The sequence below is a fragment of the Myotis brandtii genome, unplaced genomic scaffold (genome assembly GCF_000412655.1).
Source record: "Myotis brandtii unplaced genomic scaffold, ASM41265v1 scaffold1071, whole genome shotgun sequence".
Lineage (NCBI taxonomy): Eukaryota > Metazoa > Chordata > Mammalia > Chiroptera > Vespertilionidae > Myotis > Myotis brandtii.
The window spans coordinates 936,911-956,474 of record NW_005353634.1 but is presented as its reverse complement, the minus strand read 5'-3'; positions in this window follow the sequence as shown (position 1 = coordinate 956,474).

The following is a 19,564-nucleotide window of genomic DNA, read 5'->3' as shown; positions in this document are numbered from 1 at the left end:
ACATAAAAGGTACAATGCATGAGCTTTTGAACGCCCAGTTTTCTCAATAAAAACATGGAGTTTTTATGTTGAAAACTAGGAATATGGTATCATAAAGCCTTTTACAACTAATTTATTTGACTAACATGCAAATGGGTAACATAAATAAATTAATGGCTATAATAGAAGTATCTGGTTCTTTGTACCATTTATTTATACCACTAAATAAATGTTTCATGAAGTAGGTTTACATTAGGTGGTTCATTAGTTTAGCACTGATTTATTGAGCAACTACTATAGGGAAGGTGAAGCTTTGAAAGAGATCTATAAATGAAAAGACACGCTTTTTGTACTTTTGGAGCAAAGTAAAACCATAGTTTCCTAAACACAAAAAAGGCCATAAACACTTTCAAATAACATGAAGGTATGTTGTGAAGTTTACTTTTTCTTATTTTTTCCCAATATTTGTGTATCTTTAAACTTAATGTCTAGATTCTTACCAGCTACTAAGGCCATATGCAAACCGATTTCTGTTTAAGTGTCTACTGATTTTCCCTTCTTCGCCCCTTATTCAGAAACCATCTTTTTTCTTTTTCCTTTAAACTTCTATGGTATGTACCCATTGTTTCATGGGCCATAGTTCTTATTTTGCTTTAAGTTTTTATGTATCTGTGTAGCTCTTTAATTTTCTTAGTAGTTTTTGAAGATCTTAAAGTCAGATTCCATTCTTGGCCTTCGCATTTCTCATTAATGGGTATTCTAACCCTGAGAATATGAAAAACCACAAGAAGCATATTTTTAAATTAAATTTATTGAGGTAACATTGGTTAATAAGATCATATAGGTTTCAAGGGTACATTTCTGTGATACATGATCTGTATATTGCATTGTGTGCCCACCACCAAAAGTTAATCATCTTCTGTCACCATATATTTGGCCCTCTTTACTGCTCCTCCACCCCGCTTCCCTCTGGTAACTACCATACTGTTGTCTGTATCTGTGAATTTCAGTTATATATCCCAAATATGAGAGAAAGCATCCACCATGAAAGGTTTATTTATTCGTTTAGCTTTGTGTGACTGACTTATATCACTTAGCATTTTATTCTCAAGGTTCATCCATGTTGTTGCAAATAGCAGTATTTCATCTTTTCTTATGACTGAGTAGTATTCCATTGTGTATGTGTACCACATCTTCTTTATCCAACCATCTATCCAAGGGCACTTTGGTTGTTTCCATTCACTACTAGTGGGAATGTAAACTGGTATAGCTACTGTGGAAAACAGTACGGAGCTTCCTCAAAAAAATTAAGAATAGGGTTGCCGCCCTGACTGGGTGGCACAGTTGGATGGAGCATCATCCCGTGCACCAAAAGGTGGCAGGTTCAGTTCCAGGTTAGGACACATAGCTAGGTTACAGAGCCCTGGAAGCAACCGATCAATGTTTTTTTCTCTCTCTATCTCTCTCAAAAAAAAAAAAAGAAAGAAAAAAAAAGAATAAATCATATGACCCAGCAATCCCTTTTCTAGGTATCTACCCACAAAATTTGAAAACGTTTATTCGCAAAGCTATATGCACCTCTATGTTCATTGCAGCATTATTCACAAGACACATATTTTATTTGTATTTTCCCTTACATGTAGGCTCTTTAAGTTGAATAGTAAAAGTTAGCTTATCTAGCATTTTTATCAGCAGAAAAATGATAGACATTGGCAATTGTGGTATCATTCAATATCAACTTTTAATCCAGTGAAAAGTAGGATTGTGGAATCTAGAAGTAAATATGTAAGTAGTTGTCAGCAGGTAACTATTATTTATTATTCCTGTAGTTCTTCAGTAACATGGTTAGGACAATCCCCCATAGAAATTTTAAAAATAATTGCCATATATATATTTATATCACTGTCCTTTTATTCACTGAATGATTTCTAAGAGGTAGGAAAAAGAGAATTGCTTAGAAAAGGAAAGCCATTTGAGACAACACAAATTCAATCTTGTTAACAAGCTAATAGTAATATTTTACTTTAGTGATGTATCTTTTAAGACTTCTAACTTTTTAGTGATAATTGATGCTTAATTAAAAATGCTACTTTTGTTAGGATTTCAGAAGACTAAAAATCAATACTTATATAATAATTTGTAAGATCTGTGGATAGATTACAAATAAAATACACTTCAAATACTTTTGGAATTTGAAGGATCATAAAAATAAACAGACTTGTGAGTTAATTTAATATAAATAACATATTTATATTTTCAAAACTGGCATTTATAAAAAGCTTAAACTTAGACCCTGGCTAAATTGTATTTTTTTTTATCAAATTGGTAGTCTCATTCTTACAGTGCCATTATTTCATCTAAAACTTACCCCCTCTAGCCATAAAATATAATTTACAATAAGATGTACTTTGTATTGGCATATTTAAATTTCCTAATATTTGTCAGGTTTAAGAAATATTGTACAAACACTTTAGTTTTGCTTTAAGCAATTTGTCATTGTAAGAACCATTTTTCTCTGGTTATTGCAAGGTATTTTCTATTAGTGTAATGACTAAGCTTTTCAAAATACTAGTACTCACTGGGAGGAGGAGGAAAAAGTACATGTTGCTGATAATAGACCTATTATTCAAAATGCCAAAGGAGGTTGTGCTATCTGATGAACATTTTATTAAAAAGTAGAGAGGAATAGTAATATAAGTGAGTTTTTCTCTCCATTCTAGACTCAAGCTTTTAGTTTTCCCACTTAAAATATCAAGGGGGAAGTACTTCTCTTGGATAACCTCATACTTCCACGAATCCTAATTGTTTAACTTTGCATAGTGAGGCGAATATGTTTTGCCCAAGAGTGTTTCAATGTTTGGGTAACACAACTTTGTATTTTATCCAAGAGCTTAGGCTGAATTTAGACATTTTGGAATATATTAACACAATTCTCGGAAAGGTTCATCAATATATGTCATTGACTGCTACTTTTCAGTAACATAAAACATAAAAAAGGAGTTTTATAATGTACTGCTCTTTGTAGCATTTTAAGCAATTATTACATAAGAACTTAATGCAATATTTATTCATTACTTGTTATTGTTAAATATAAATATTGCTTATTGAAATATTAATTGAATGCACACATTGAAGATAGAAAACAGTTTTAAAAACTTGAAAGACTAAGTGAATATAAGATTAAAAAATAATTTCTTCATTTTTGTGTATTAATGGCCTATCATCATTGTTGAAAAAAAAGGGCTTATTTCTTTATCAGTCAAGACATCTTTAATTTTGCAAATTGAATCAAATTTGTTTTTTAGTGATACATTTCAACATTGAAACAATTTTGGAAATCTTATTTCCAAACCCCCTATTTTTGACCTTGCCCTAACAAAAGATTCTACAGGACAGAAGTATGGAAATAGTGTTTATTGCATATGTAGGGCTCACTAAAATAACAGAAGATCTCTATTTGACTCTTCTTTAACATTAATTTTTAAAATTAACATTTATTCATTAAAAATGGTGAGGGACATTAAATTAATTTGCTAGCTATAAAAGCTTGGTTTCACCATTATTTACCATAATAATATTCTCCTCTATTCCACAGATTAATATATAATTTAATTTTGGAAATATTATCTCTGTCTCATTTAATTATGTGTTTCTGAATACAACTTATTATAAAATGACTTTTTAGTGTTATAATAATCATAATTAAACATTCTGCTTAAGGTTTAAGTAGTTCTATACCCCTATATGACCTATGTTAACATTACATATGGGGAAACCATCAGAATCCATCAGAATTCTTTTCCTTTTCTTTTGACATGTGATAAATGGATTATAAACAGGACAACATATTTTACTCCTTTTTGAATTCACAGCCTTTGCAATGTGACCTTACAGTTCCTCTCAACAAGAGATGGGTGTTTATAATTTGGGCTAATTTTGTGACTTGATTTGGCCAAAAGACATTGAAAGTGATACTGTGTCAGTTCTGAGGCCTGGCCTCAAGAGGCCTAACACTGTTTGTTCTTTTTCTTGGATCTCTGTCTGTGCTGTGAGAAAAAGCCCAAGCTATCCTGCTGGATGCTAAAAGACACATTACCCTGACAACTCCGTTGTTCAGCCTAAGCCAATAACTGCAGTGGGATGGAGGCCTTCCTGAAGCATCAGTTCCCAGCCAGCACCCTAACTGCTTGCAGATGTATGAATGAGCTCAGCCAAGATCCGCTGAGTCTGGCTCAATTCAGTAGAACCACATCACAGGCCCATAAACTTATGAGCAAGAATAAGTGCTCATTGTTTTAAATCACTGACTTTCAGGGTTGTGTCTTTTTTTAACAATAGCTAATGGGCAAACCTCACTCAACAAATAATTATTCTTCCCCCCTTTTAGTTATTTATTTAATTCTTTTTTATGGATAGTATTAATAGTTTTCCTGTTTGGTGTTAGAAAGAATCCTTGGTTAATTATAAGAATGTATAAACATTCTTACATTTTCAAATGTTAGTATCGATTGTATCTTGGTAATAGAAACTCAAGTGATTTTTGCTTTTCCTGAGATGTTTGATTTTTACAAGGGGAATGTATATCTTTTATACTAACAATAAAATTCTATTTATCAATCACTATACCTACCTTACTGCTGGATTCAATTGACAATAGTATTTTATTTGGAAATACTTAATACCTATTCACAAATAAGTTTGTTCTGTAGTTTTGTTTTAGGTTGTTTTGTGGGTTTTGGTGACAGGTTTAGCTAGTTACATAAAAAAAACTAGAATGACAAAAAAAATTATAAGAATGTAGAATACCTCTATTTCCCCAAGATCATTATATTTTATTTTAAAATAGAGAGAGAGAAAGGGATTGAAACATCAATGATGAGAATCATTGATCGGCTACCTCCTGCACACCGTCTACTGGGGATCAAGCCTGCAACCCAGGCATATGCCCTGACCAGGAATTGAACCGTAACCTCCTGGTTCCTAGGTTGACACTCAAGCACTGAGCCACACCAGCTGGGTTCCAATATTATTTTATATACTATTTGGAGATAACCCATGGAAATGTCTACTAGTATTTTGAAAGATTTTATGACAACTTCAAGTGTTTTGAAACCTTTCTCTTTGAAATTTATTATGAGGTATAGTTTATTATCATTTATCATCATGCAAAGTAAACTTCTCCTATTTGAACATTTGCAATTGTTTGAGCTTTGTTTTTATTAGTGGATTTCTATATGTTAACTTAGGTAGAACTGGATTATTTTCTGGCATTTATATTTTTGGTTCTTTTCAAAATGCTCATTATATAATGATAGTTGGAAAGAGTGGAATTTAGAACATAATTATCTAGTTTGCTCTGATAGTTAGATAACTTCTCCTATTTGAACATTTGCAATTGTTTGAGCTTTGTTTTTATTAGTGGATTTCTATATGTTAACGTATGTAGAACTGGATTATTTTCTGGCATTTATATTTTTGGTTCTTTTCAAATTGCTCATTATATAATGATAGTTGGAAAGAGTGGAATTTAGAACATAATTATCTAGTTTGCTCTGATAGATGTATAGATAAGAGTAGCTTAGATTAGATTAGATAAATAAACAGGGAAATGATAAATACATATAAAATGCTTAGCACAGTGTTTGGCATGTGTTTTGCCCTTGATAAATATTAATTGGGAATTGTTTATAGAAGTTTGTTATTAATAATTATTTTATTTACCAGGGGGAGGTTTTAATCTTAAAAATAAAATAATTATTGGGCAGTTGTATCATTAAACAGAATATTTTGAAAATGTCATATAGTATTCCTTACTATGATTTGTTTTGTTTACCTGAGCAATCAATCAACATTGTTCACAAAAGAGAACTCAGCCTCAAGGGTTTTTTTTAGCAGCTGCAATATAGTATATTTTAGTTAAAATATATTTGCTACAAGATACTTTTCATTTTACGATTTGAAAAGGTAGTGGCAAAATTATAGTTGTCAAAATGGTTATTTTCAATAACGACTTAATTAGCATGCATTGCTTCCAGAAATTGTGCTTTTCTGCAGTGGGCCATGACTCACATGTATTTGCATCTAACCAGTACATGTTAGAAATAAATGTTCACTTATCCTTAAAATAAAAAGAAAGAAAATGAGGCCTAAATAGCTCTAGTAATTAAAAGACTGCATCAAACCATATATCCTATATAAAATGTTGGTTTTGTGTTCTGCAGAGAATACCATTCTCTGTTAATGTTTATGTTATGTGCCATTTTAAACCTAGCCTGTGCCAGGTTGTGCAAACAATTGGGGAGCTCCCTCTTCATCCTGATTCCTAGAAAAACAGACCAAGAATCCTTTCTAAGCATTTGGTAAATGTGTGTAACTCCTCTTGAAAACACCTCTCACACCCACACCTGCTGTAAAGCAAGCAGCACACTTCATCACACACTAGTAGGGGTCCAGAATGAGCCCGACTGACCTAACAGTCCTACAAATTACTCGGGACCTGCACCCCATATCATTTGGGCCAAAGTGCTTTGTATCTGCTCAGCAGCTTGGGCTCTGATGCTTATTACTGTGCCGGAGTGTTCCTATCTGCCTTAGGAGGCCTCTGCTTTGGGGAGCTTTGTAGGTTCCCTTTCTGCCTTTTTGAGTCCCGTCTGACTTGCATGATTTGGGCTCTGCACCTTCTTTTAATTTGAGCACTTCAGATGCTCAATGGCATGTGGGCTCTGCACCTTCTTTTAATTTGAGCACTTCAGATGGCTGCACCCAGAGAGTACCTTTGTCTCTAGAATCAGGAAACTGCTCTCTGGGAGACCAGTCTCCAGTCTTCCCAGGATAAGAGATAGGGTAGCTTCCCAATGAATACTGGGAACTCAGTCATCAGGAGTCTAATTTTAGCTTTTCTAAACAGGGAGCACCCATCAATTTATCAATTTCACACAATGTACTTATTTTTCTAACTTTTGACAAAAGTTCAATGCAGTGTTTTTTCTTTTCTGTGAATATGTGTTATTGAAATTTGGGGGTCACGATTATTCTTTTATGTCCTTAAATACCCACTTCACGGACTTAATTCTCAAATCCCCCAAGGCAGGAACTCCTGTTTGTTTTTCATCTCCATGTATTACAAGTTAAAACCTGATTGGGGGAGACATTATAAATACAGTTAGCATTGATGTAAATAAGATTTCAAAAATTCTAGTATTTGTGAAGCACTACTATTTAAATCAGGCTGTCAATAGATGTGCTTAATGTGCAAGAAAACTGTTTTGCTTTATCCATGTATCGTATATGAATTATCTAGAGGTGATGAGATTTCATGCAACTAGACAAGGTAGGTCATTGTTCTCAGGGTGGAAGGAATTGGTGTCCTGTTGGGTCCTCCTGAAGTTGGCTCTCAGTGAGTAATTTTTCTCGGTGTATTACACCCAGTGCCTCTGAGCACATCTGGCTACCAAAAGTGAGTGCTGCTGCAATAATTTTCAGTTTAATCCAGGAAACCACATTGAATAATAGTGTATCCGACGGCTCGTTAAGCAGTGGTTCTCAACCTTCTGGCCCTTTAAATACAGTTCCTCATGTTGTGACCCAACCATAAAATTATTTTCGTGGCTACTTCATAACTGTACTGTTGCTACTGTAATGAATCGTAATGTAAAATATCTGATATGCAGGATGATCTTAGGCGACCCCTGTGAAAGGGTCGTTCGACCGCCAAAGGGGTCGCGACCCACAGGTTGAGAACTGCTGCTAGAGTAATATTTAGAGTAGCCCACAGGATAAATGGATTCCCATAAGCATTTACCTACGAACCTCTACTCTTTCTCAGAGAGAAGTGGCTTCTGAGTGCTGCAGCCAAAATGGGAGTTTTGTTCCAAAGGCACTGCTTTGCCCTCTCTTTGTTCCATGCTGTGATCCGAGATCCTCTGCTTCCTGCATGACTGCTTCCCAATGATAATGACTTTCTAGTCCTCCACTGCCTCATGCCCAGAACCCGATGTTTCTCTGAAGGGCTATCCCGGGGAAGCTGATTTTTGCTCTCCTGGAACCAGGCTTTATTCCTTTGTGATAGAACTGAGATATGTGCTGCATACAGTTTAGCTCCTTGAATGTGGCTGAGCAGGTGTGCTCTCCCCCCCCCCTCCCCCCGCCCTGCTCTACTTAAGGGCCCTTAATATGAGATTATGATGCTTGAAGAAAGTGATATTTTGGAGGGTTTTGTTTAACTCCTGAGTTTATTCTGGGCCTCTAATATTTTTTCTATTTTTTATTTTATTTCATTGTATTCAATATATAATGATTTATTTCAAATTAGCAAGGTTAAATAATTTTTTTTTGTAAAAAAATAAATAGAAGTCAAACTTTGCTGAAACCTATAAGGTAAAATAATAAAATTTTAACTCCCTAGGAGAATTCCCTTGAACAGATATTTTTTTCTATGCATAAATATTGTGTACTAAGTGGCATGTTGCTATCAAGATTTCTAGTGGTATCCAAGTAGGAAACAAACTGCTTTATTTTTTCCCCGTTTAGCCTTTTAATTTGCTCAGCGTGATTAGTTTTTTCCTGGATGGAAACAGGAAATTCCATGAATTTTGGGTTTATTTGAAGATGCAAAGGTCAGTCTGGATTTAGACTACCCGATTCCATATACTAGTCAGTACTTCACTATCCACTCAGAGCTCGATGTCCTGTTGCCCCCTCCAGTGCAGGCTGCAGTGGGATAACGTAGAGAGAGCTGGAGAATGGGTGGGATGCTGCCGCTCACTCTCTCCTTCTCATGCACATCCTCCACCGTTCTTTCTCTCTGGCTTCAGTTACTGGTATCTTATGGGTCTGGTGTTCATGGGAGGAGATAGGGAGTTAAGGAGAATGGAAACAATTATATTTGACAAGCACAATTGTAAGTTGGCTTCATTAATAAAGAAATAGTGTTCCCTTAAGAGGCACGTTGTGAATTCATCAGAATCTCTCCATCCCCATAGCCTTGTGCTGGGAGGTAATTCTTCACGCGTCTCATTTTTCTGCACATCGTATGAGCAGAAGCACTGACTGCCTTTGACTGGACATATTTTTGGTTTTGGATATCATATTTGTAAAACAAACAACCTTGGAAGATATAGTGTCTCCCTAAGAGCAAAAAGAATTATAAAAAATTGGGATTCCTTAAACTCAAGGACCTGTTCAAGGCTGGGTGGGAATGTATCCCTTCTATAATGAAGTGGATTGCTTTTTCAACCCCTGACATTAAGATTCAGGAGAACTGTCATGATAAAGACTTCAGATGATATAACCACTTCATGCAGTGTGGTCATACTCAGTCTCTCCCAGAGCACCCAGAGGTGATCTCTAATCAGCAGGGCACTTCTTGATCCGAAAACCTGGAGTAGAGTTTGCATTTCACATAAGGTTATTCAATTATGCTGGCACCAGTTAAGTCTACCCTTTCTCTGCTGGATTGCCTTTGTAACTTTGCCAAAAATCAATTGACTATGTATGTCCGAGGGAATATTTCTCAATTTTGTTCTCTTTTGTTGATCTATTTATTTTTACACCAATATCACACTATATTGATTACTGTCACTATTACTGATACGTTGTGAAATTAGATAGTGTAAGCAATCCAGTTTTGTTCTCCCTTTTGAAAGCTGTGAGGACTATTTTTGGTCTTTCATTTCCATATGAATTTTAGGATCAGCTTGTTAATGTAAAAAACTTGGTGATATTTTTAATTGGAGTTGTGTTGAAAATCCAAATCAATATTAACAATAGTTAATGGTTTGATCCATAGACACACCATTATCTCTCCATATATTTGAATCATCTTTAATTCCTCCTACCAAATCTTTTGTAAAGGTTTTTTCTAAGCATTTTTGCTGTCAGCCTTTTCAGTCTATTCATATTAATAACAATTTAGTTTTCCTAAAGCAGTTCATTTATACACCTCAAACATTTATTGACCCTTTATTCCCAACAGAGTAACACCCAAGAACCTCACAGACCATCCTAGTGCCTCCTGTCTTCCATTCACTTCTCCAGATCCATTCTCCACCTTGATTCAGCTGCTGTGTGGCCCTGGGGGGCTGATCTATATGAATTATATCAATGGAAACCCTGGTGGGAAATAGGAAGGAGGAGAATGAAGTCAGGGAATTTATTTCCCCAGGTTCTTCCTTTCTATTAAAAGTCAGGCATCTTGTCCGGCATCCCTCTGTCCTTCTGGGCTTTGATAACTCTCACTCTCCACCCTACCTTTCAGGCTGAGGGGTGGAAATGGTTTAGTGTTGCTGGGATACTGCCTTACTCTTGTGGTTTCGCTTTACCTTGCACATACCTTTGTAAATATTCCCTGTATGGAACTCAGCTTGAATAATCTAATTTGAATGTGCCATCTGTTGCCCGGCTGTTATACTTCCTAAATTTACCTCATGCCATATACTGCATCCTTTGAAGACAGATGGTTTATTTATTGTTGGCATAGTGGTTCAGGACACCCACCTTGGAATAACAAAGTTGTGGATTTGAATCCTGATTTTACTACTTATCAGTTCAATGACTTTGTTCAAATTACTTAACCTCTTTCAGCTTCAATATTCTCATTTATAAAATAGGAATAATAATAGTAACCACTTCAGAGTTTTTGGGAGACCTAAAGAAGTATGTAGAGTTCTGTCACAGAGCAGATGTTGGGGAGTGTGGTTTGGCCATGTATATTTTTTGAGCACGTATACCTCATGCGTTCATGCTGACATACTTTTTTCCATTCCCCCCTATTATTCTCCACTTTAATCTATCAATTCTAGCCTCAGTTAAAATCCTGTTTCTTCTATAATTTCTTGTATTTTTCAATACTTATAACCCTTACTCCCTTTATGTGTTAATCTATAAATGTCTTCCTTCCCCAATATATTGTTAACAATCTGATGATACTTATAAGGACTGTTCTTTTCCTTGTATTGCCCCTAACTAACTCAGTGTTGGGGACATGAAGCTCAACAAATATTTCTTTAGTTTTTACATTTTAATCATTTAATTTCAATAAAGGTAGGTACATTTTATAATGTATCATTTAATTTCAATAAAGGTAGGTACATTTTATAATGCATTAAGTTAAGTAGACAAACTGCATAATGCAAATTTCTAGAATTTTTTTTTGTATTATCACATCACATTATTATCATGCCTATTTCACAGTATGACTTATTGAATATTTGATGATTTGGGGTAATTATGATACAAATTATCTATAATAACATCTAAGCACCTTAGTGACTACTGTGTAGATATAGTTTATACATGTAATGAGATACTTAAACAAAGTTTAAAAACAAGTGAAAAGTACAAGAAGGGAGTAATAGTAATATTAATGCCAGTATACTAGTAACCCAATATTTTTGTCAACTTTTAAACATACCAGCTTGTAGTCTCACCATAATACTATAGAATAGATAATTTACTTCCTTTGATGATAATATAAAAACTTTGGTCTCTGTTTGATTTTTAAATTATGCCCATTGAGGAATAATATGGACCACTAAAATAAGTTGAACTACAGAAGGGCCCAAGTATAAGAATCAGCTTTAGTTTCTCCTGACCAGTGTTATGCATCTCCCTTCCGGTACATTGCCTTTAATTTTGTCCTACAAAAAGAATATAATAGAGAGATAGCCTGTAGGTGGCACTTGAATCCACTGATCACTATCCTGTGCTCAATCCTGAATCTTTATATTGCGGTTTTTAAGTATAGCAGCATGGCTATAATTGGTGTTGGCTTCTGAGCATGATGTTTAAGTATAGCAGCATGGCTATAATTGGTGTTGGCTTATGTTTAGGCGGTCCATGGTATTTCAGACTTCGGGCTACTGTGAAAAATCCCCATTAAACCATGCCAGGTTCTTGTTGGAATGCAGCAACTCCCCAAACTTCTGTTTTGTTAGTAGAAATGAAGTACATGTAGAGTGTAAAGGAGCAGTGAGGATTGCCTGACAGTGATGTGTGTATTCTGAAAGTGATAGTACTGAAAGGGTCTCATGGGAATTAAACAGTAATTGATTGTAAACAGTGAGCTCGTTGATGATTAGAAAGAAATGGGGATAGTTTCTTTTGAAACATAGAGCACAGTAAGATGAGTCCTGTTTGTTTTTGATGTAACACATTAAGAGAGTTTGGACTTTAAGAAATAGGGTATTAATTGTGCAAATCATCCAGTGTAATATTTTAAAACAAAAATAAATGTGAAAGTGGGAATTAAAATATATACATACTTGTATATAAATACTTGAGTAATTATGTGCATAGTAGTTCAATGAAGATAGTTTTATTTTGCTCTTTTAATCAACATGACTCATTTGTTAACACATAGCATATGTGTGAGAGATGGCTTGGACCTTGAACCTGCAAGTCCTCAGTCAGTCTTCTAGCACCTTTTCAGGTTCATGGGGGTGTAAAAAGGAGGCTTTGGACAAAATTACTATTTATTTGCTTTTTCTCTGTCACCGTTTCTTGCATGTGTACACCAAAATTCTTCACATGGTTAGAATCTCTGTAATCAGAGGTGAGTGGATGCATGTAGAGTGCCCTTCTCCCTTCTGTTTTCCTACTCCCCCAGGAGAGAAAAATTGCTACAGGGCTTTGCCTCCACAACCTGTAAGACTTCGCTAACCTTGGTGAATTAGGCAATTGCACATAAGAATCAAGAGTGTTTCTTCCTTCCAGACATAGAAGCAGACCACTTTGGCACATTTCCCATAGGCTTACCTTCTAATCTCGGACTTAGCGGTCTTTAGTATGCAGAAGGCCTGCAGAATGTAGGCCAAAGGGATAGAATGTCTTTTTAGTGTTCCTCCTGAGGTCTAAAGTTGCTTATTTGTAGGCCTTTATTAGAGGGGTGATCACACCCAAGCGGGAGAGGAACCTGCCCATTGCACAATACCAACCCCATTAAAACATCAAGAGGCAGAACATTCCAAAGAGAAATAGCACCAAAAAGATAATCTGCAAAAGAGATTTCAGATGCCAGCTACATATGAATAGTACTGATGAGAAAGAAAATATATTAATTAGAGGAAGGGAAATAAAAAAGATCGAGCATTAAATATAAGCAAACTGTAGTTGCATAGAGGTTTTGTTAAAGGAAAGGTAAATGTGACTGCGTTTATATTTCAGTTTTATGCTCATTTAGTTGAAATAAAATGTATTCAGTCACTGAATTCTGAAAAGCATGTGCTACCAGCAGGATTTAGAAAAATGGAAGATAAAGAGAAGTCTACAGGCAGTGTCGATATTATTACTACTATATGAGCACTGGTAAAAATGTGATAACACGTCTTAAAATAATTAAATGGACTGATTTGAAATGTTTAAACTATTTGATTATCAATGGATTTTTTCAGTGAGATATTCAGAAACATTAGTCTTACCAAAGTTCTTCCTTCAAGACATCTCTGCCACCAATCTATAATCCTAAACTGACCAAGTTTTTGCTTAGTTTTAAAGGATATTAAATTCCATTTATTTTCTGGTAATGGGCATTAAGTCAGCAAATGTAGTGATCTTATAGCATATTCTTGCATTCAGGTAGGTAAGAGTCTGTGATATTAAAATATAAGAATATAAATTTATATGATGGGATAAGCATTAAGTATAATGTTAATATTTTAATAAACAGATATCTCTGGCCACTCTTGGTCCACAATGATATTTCATGCACATTGGCTGTCATTTAGCAAGTCTACACCAGTATGACTAATGTCTTTTTGTTTTTGATTTGGTTTCCCTCCTGCTTAATCAGCTGATATATGTGCCATTTTTAAATATCATCTTTGTAAATACTGAGTGCAGAAAATGATCTTGTATTTTTTAAATACTCTTAATGGTAATTGGAACCTCAGATATTTAGATAAAATCAGTGAACTATTGAACTACCCACTATACCTCTAGTTTTATAGTTTGTTGTTGCCAACTATATGAATTGCATCATTGTTAGCTGATGAGGCTGTAAACAGTTTGAATGAAAATATGGATTTTCAATTTTTGATAAAATAGTGTACTGGATATTCTCAACAAACCTTTCACTTCAAAATAAATTAAGACACTGAAAAATATTACCAAGAAAGTAAGGAAAATATTTAGAGACTAAAAACAAAAGATACATAAGAATCCAGAAAGTTAAGCAAGTACAAAATAGCTGGTTATCTTGGGGAAATTATCAATGAATGGTGATTCTGAAGACCCATTTTAAAAATCTTACAAACTTTTGGGGAAAGAATGTAAACCTAGCCTGCACTCATTTAAAAATGTAAAAGGAGACTCTTGCCCAAATCTAGGACCCTAAAAAACTATATCCTCAGTGAAAGAAAAAGTTTAGCCACCAAGGGATACAGGAATGATGCTCCCTTATCTCAACCATACAGAAGAGAAAATTTGATTTGTAACCAAAAACTTGTGCCCATGTGACTTTAAGGTTGAAATTCACACTACCCATCTGGAAACAAAAACTTCTATCTAAACTTTTATTTTAGATAATACTTGATTAGTAGTGCTCCTAAGCATGTGAGACAAATATGAACAGATTTTATTTTAAGGAACACCAGTTTGCAAGAATGTCCCAAAATGAAAGTCTTGCTCAAATTTTAAAAGGAAAAAAAATTACAAAATGCAAGACTCCTTAAAGTCAAAGAGTAAATGCTTATAGAAACAAATAACAATAATGAGACTCTCAAATAATGCAGTTATTGGAATTAATAGCCACAGAATAGAAAATAATTTTGTTCATATTAGAATATAAGTATATAAAAATATTCGTTCAGATATTAAGAAACTCAATCAGATTAAAGTAATCCAACTAAAATTTTTGAAATAAAATATAATAATCAAATAAAATTTCAATGAACAGATTAAAAAGTTATATTTTAAAAAGTTATATATTTTTCAAAATTCCACTTAATTTGTTATAAACTTCTTTATAGCATTGTCTTTTCATCTTTTTATTATTTATTGCATCTATACTATGAAGATTAATAAACAGAACCCTCATGTAAATTAGAGTTGGAGGGACCAATACGGGGAGCTCTCACACTCTACCACTCATCGTCAATTATTTCAAACTAGAGGCCTGGTACACAGATTCATGTACTGGTGTGGGGTGTGGCCTGTGGGGATCAGCCCACTGCGGAAGCACCACTTATCCTGATCAGCTGAGTGGCTGTGGACCCGCCTCTGAGCTTCTGCTCCTGCTGTGGGAGCACACTGACCACCAGGGGGCAGTTCCTGTGTTGAGCGGCTGCCCCCTGGTGGTCAGTGCACGACATAGTGACTGGTCAACCGGTCATTTCGCCATTCAGTTGCTGGGCTTTTATATATATAGACTAGAGGCCCGGTGCACAAAAATTTTTGCACTCAGGGGGGGTCCCTCAGCCCGGCCTGCACCTATTCACAGTCCAGGACCCCTTGGGGGATGTCCACCTGTCAACTTAGGCCCACTCCCCGGGGGATCAGGCCTAAGCTTGCAGTCAGACATCCTTCTGGCAGCCAGGGAGCCCTCGGGGGATGTCTGACTAAAGGCTTAGGCCCCCAAGGGATTGGGTCTAAATCGTTAGTTGTACATTCTTAGTGCTGCCACGGAGGTGGGAGAGGCTCCTGCCACCACCACTGTGCTGGCCAGCCATGAGCCAGCTTCTGGTTGAGTGACACTCCCCATATGGAAGTGCACTGACCACCAGGGGGCAGCTCCTGCATTGAGCATCTGCCACCTGGTGGCCAGTGCGCATCATAGCAACCCGTCATTCTGCCGTTCAGTCAATGTGCATATTAGCCTTTTATTTTTATTATCTAGGATGTCCCTATTTCCCCCCTTTTGCCCCCTCTACCCAGCTCTTGCCCCCCACTTCTCTCTGGCCATCACCATACTGTTGTCTGTGTCCATGGGTTGTGCATATATTTTCTTTGGCTAATCCCTTCTTTAAATTCACTTCTTTAAATTTTTATTTTCAGATAAGTGCTTATAACTGCACTATTATATATTTTCTATTATATCATTTAGAATTAAGATATTTTTTAATTGAACCCTTGTAAATTTTAGCACAATTTAATAAATTATGCTAGAAGCAATTAGGAGATTTTTCATGTAATGCAGATACATTTCAATTAATATTTTATTAATTTTTTAATTTGAAATAATCTCATACATGTAAAAAAAACTATAAAATACTACAGCATATTATATGTACCCTTCACCCAATTTCTTAGGTGTTAATAATTTAAACATAACCATTATACAACTAACAAAATTTGGAATATATTTTTCTTATAATCTCTTTAATGTTACTTAATCCATTTACTTTGTTTTTGTTAATCTTCACCCAAGGATATTTTTCCATTGAATTTTAGAGAGAGTGAAGGGAAAGGGAGAGACACATTGATTGGTTGCCTCCTGTACATGCTTTGATAGGGACTGGGGATCAAGCCAGCAACTGAGGTACATGCCCTTGACTGGAATCGAACCTGGGACCCTTCAGTCCACGGGCTAATGCTCTATCCACTGAGCAAAACAGGCTGCAGCTTAATTCATTTACTTTTAATCTATATGTGTCTTTATATTTAAAGTGGGTTTTGTTTTTGATTCACCCTCATAATCTGTCTTTCAATTGGTGCATTTATGCCACTATATCAGGCGGCTTCTGCGGCTTCTGGGGCCGGCGTGCCTTGCTGCCTTGGGACCCGCCAATCTTGGGTCCTGGGGCGGCAAGAAATGGCCGGCTGCTGGGGTTTCTGGGGTGGGCCTGCCTTGCCGCCGGGGACCTGTTGATGGGGTCCCAGGGCGGCCAGCCTGCCCTGGATGGTGGCGAGCTGGCGGTTAGCGCTGTCCCGCCCTGTCTGCAGTATGCAAATTAGCCGCCATCTTTGTTGGCGGTTAATTTGCATATCACGCTGATTAGCCAATGGGAGGCGTAACGAAGCTGACCCCGATAATGCACTGGTGGGGTCCCTTGGCCTGGCCTGTGGACTCTCGAAATCTGGGACCCCTTGGAGGATGTTGGAGAGCCAGTTTTGGCCCGATCCCGCAGGCCAAGCAGAGAGACCCCACTGGTGCACGAATTCGTGCACTGGGCCTTTAGCCTATATAATAAAAGCCTAAGCGACCGTTACGGTGGAACTACTGGAACGAACAGTCGCTATGATGCGCACTGACCACCAGGGAACAGACGATCGATGCAGGAGCTGTCCCCTGGTGGTCAGTGCACTCCCGCAGGGGGAGCGCTGCTCAGCCAGAAGTGGGCTCATGGCTGGCGAGCACAGCTGCGATGGCAGGAGCCTCTCCTGACTATGTGCAGTGGGCAGGGATAAGCACCAGCGGCACTCAGCCCCAATCCAGGCTCCTCCTTGGCTGCCTGCCACTTGTCACACTGCTATATCCCCCGAGGGGTCCCAGATTCAGAGAGGGTGCAGGCCAAGCTGAGGGATCTCCCCCCACCTGTCCCGCCCTGTCTGCAGTATGCAAATTAGCCGCCATCTTTGTTGGCGGTTAATTTGCATATCACGCTGATTAGCCAATGGGAGGCGTAACGAAGGTATGGTCAATTACCATGTTTGTCTATTATTAGATTGGGGTGAGCTATACTCTCCAAAAGGAAAATGTTTTCTATTCTACTCATGTTTCCATTAAAACATTGACCTAGCCCTAACCGGTTTGGCTCAGTGAATAGAGCGTTGGCCTGTGGACTGAAGGGTCCCAGGTTCGATTCTGCTCAATGGCATGTACCTTGGTTGTGGGACATATCCAAATAGGGAGTGTGCAGGAGGCAGCTGATCGATGTTTCTCTTTCATTGATGTTTCTAACTCTCTATCCCTCTCCCTTCCTCTCTGTAAAAAAATTAATAAAATATATTTAAAAACAAACAAACAAACAAAACAAACATTGAATTATATCTCATTTCATGCACAAATCAATTTGTTACATCATTTACATCCTATATAATAAAAGCCTAATATGCTAAGTGTCCGGTCGACTGGTTGGCCGTTCAACCAATCAAAGTGTAATATGCTAATGATATGCTAAGGCTGCTCAACCACTCCCTATGATGTGCACTGACCATCAGGGGCAGACAGTCAACCAGTCAACCAGTTGCTATGATGTGCACTGACCACCAAGAAGTAGACACTAGACTGATAGGTTAGCTTGCTGCTGCCCTGTGGGAGTGCACTGACCACCAGGGGGCAGCCCCTGCATTGAGCGTCTGCCCCCTGGTGGTCAGTGCGCTTCATAGCAAGCAGTTGATCAGCCTTAGCATATCATTAGCATATTACGCTTTGATTGGTTGAATGACCAACTGGACAACCAGACACTTAGCATATTAGGCTTTTATTATATAGGACTAGTGACACGGATTCGTGCACATTGAAAGAAATTAATTAGAAAGTGGCCAGTGGGGCGGGACTGAGCAAGACAGACTGGACATGCCCTGGAGCCCTCCTGCGGTCCCTCCCCAGCTGGCCAACCTCTCACGTCCCTCCCTGACCCCGATAATGCACTGGTGGGGTCCCTTGGCCTGGCCTGTGGACTCTCGAAATCTGGGACCCCTTGGAGGATGTTGGAGAGCCAGTTTTGGCCCGATCCCGCAGGTCAAGCAGAGAGACCCCACTGGTGCACGAATTCGTGCACTGGGCCTTTAGCCTATATAATAAAAGCCTAAGCGACCGTTACGGTGGAACTACTGGAACGAACAGTCGCTATGATGCGCACTGACCACCAGGGAACAGACGATCGATGCAGGAGCTGTCCCCTGGTGGTCAGTGCACTCCCACAGGGGGAGCGCTGCTCAGCCAGAAGTGGGCTCATGGCTGGCAAGCACCGCTGCGATGGCGGGAGCCTCTCCTGACTATGTGCAGTGGGCAGGGATGAGCACCAGCGGCGCTTGGCCCTGATCCGGGCTCCTCCTTGGCTGCCTGCCACTTGTCACACTGCTATATCCCCCGAGGGGTCCCAGATTCAGAGAGGGTGCAGGCCAAGCTGAGGGATCTCCCCCCACCCTGAGTGCACGAATTTCGTGAACTGGGCGTCTAGTATAAACATAAAATTTAGAGTCATTAAGCTTCTAGAAGGAAAACATAAGAGTATATATTTATGACCTTAGTGTTAGTTGAAGATATTTTGAGAAATTTAAAAATATATTTACTCAAAAAGAAAAAAAATCAAATTGGACTTTCTGAAAATTGAATATATTGCTGATTAAAATGCATCATTCAGAAAATGAAAATTTAACCAAGAGACTATGGAAAATGTTTATCAAAACTTATATGTAACAAATAACTGTCTAGAAATAACAAGAAATTCTTACAACCAATACCAAGAAAACAAAACATATTTTAAAAATAGATAAAAATCAAAAGACATTATGCAAAAATATTATTTATAAGAGCTCTAAACTGGAAACAGTCTCAATATCAATAGAAAAATGGATAAGCAAGTTGTGAAAGGGTACTACTCAGAAATAAAAAACAACAACCTACTGATGGCATACAACAAGAGAATATAGATCAGCCGTGGGCAAACTACGGCCCGTGGGCCGGATCCGGCCCATTTGAAATGAA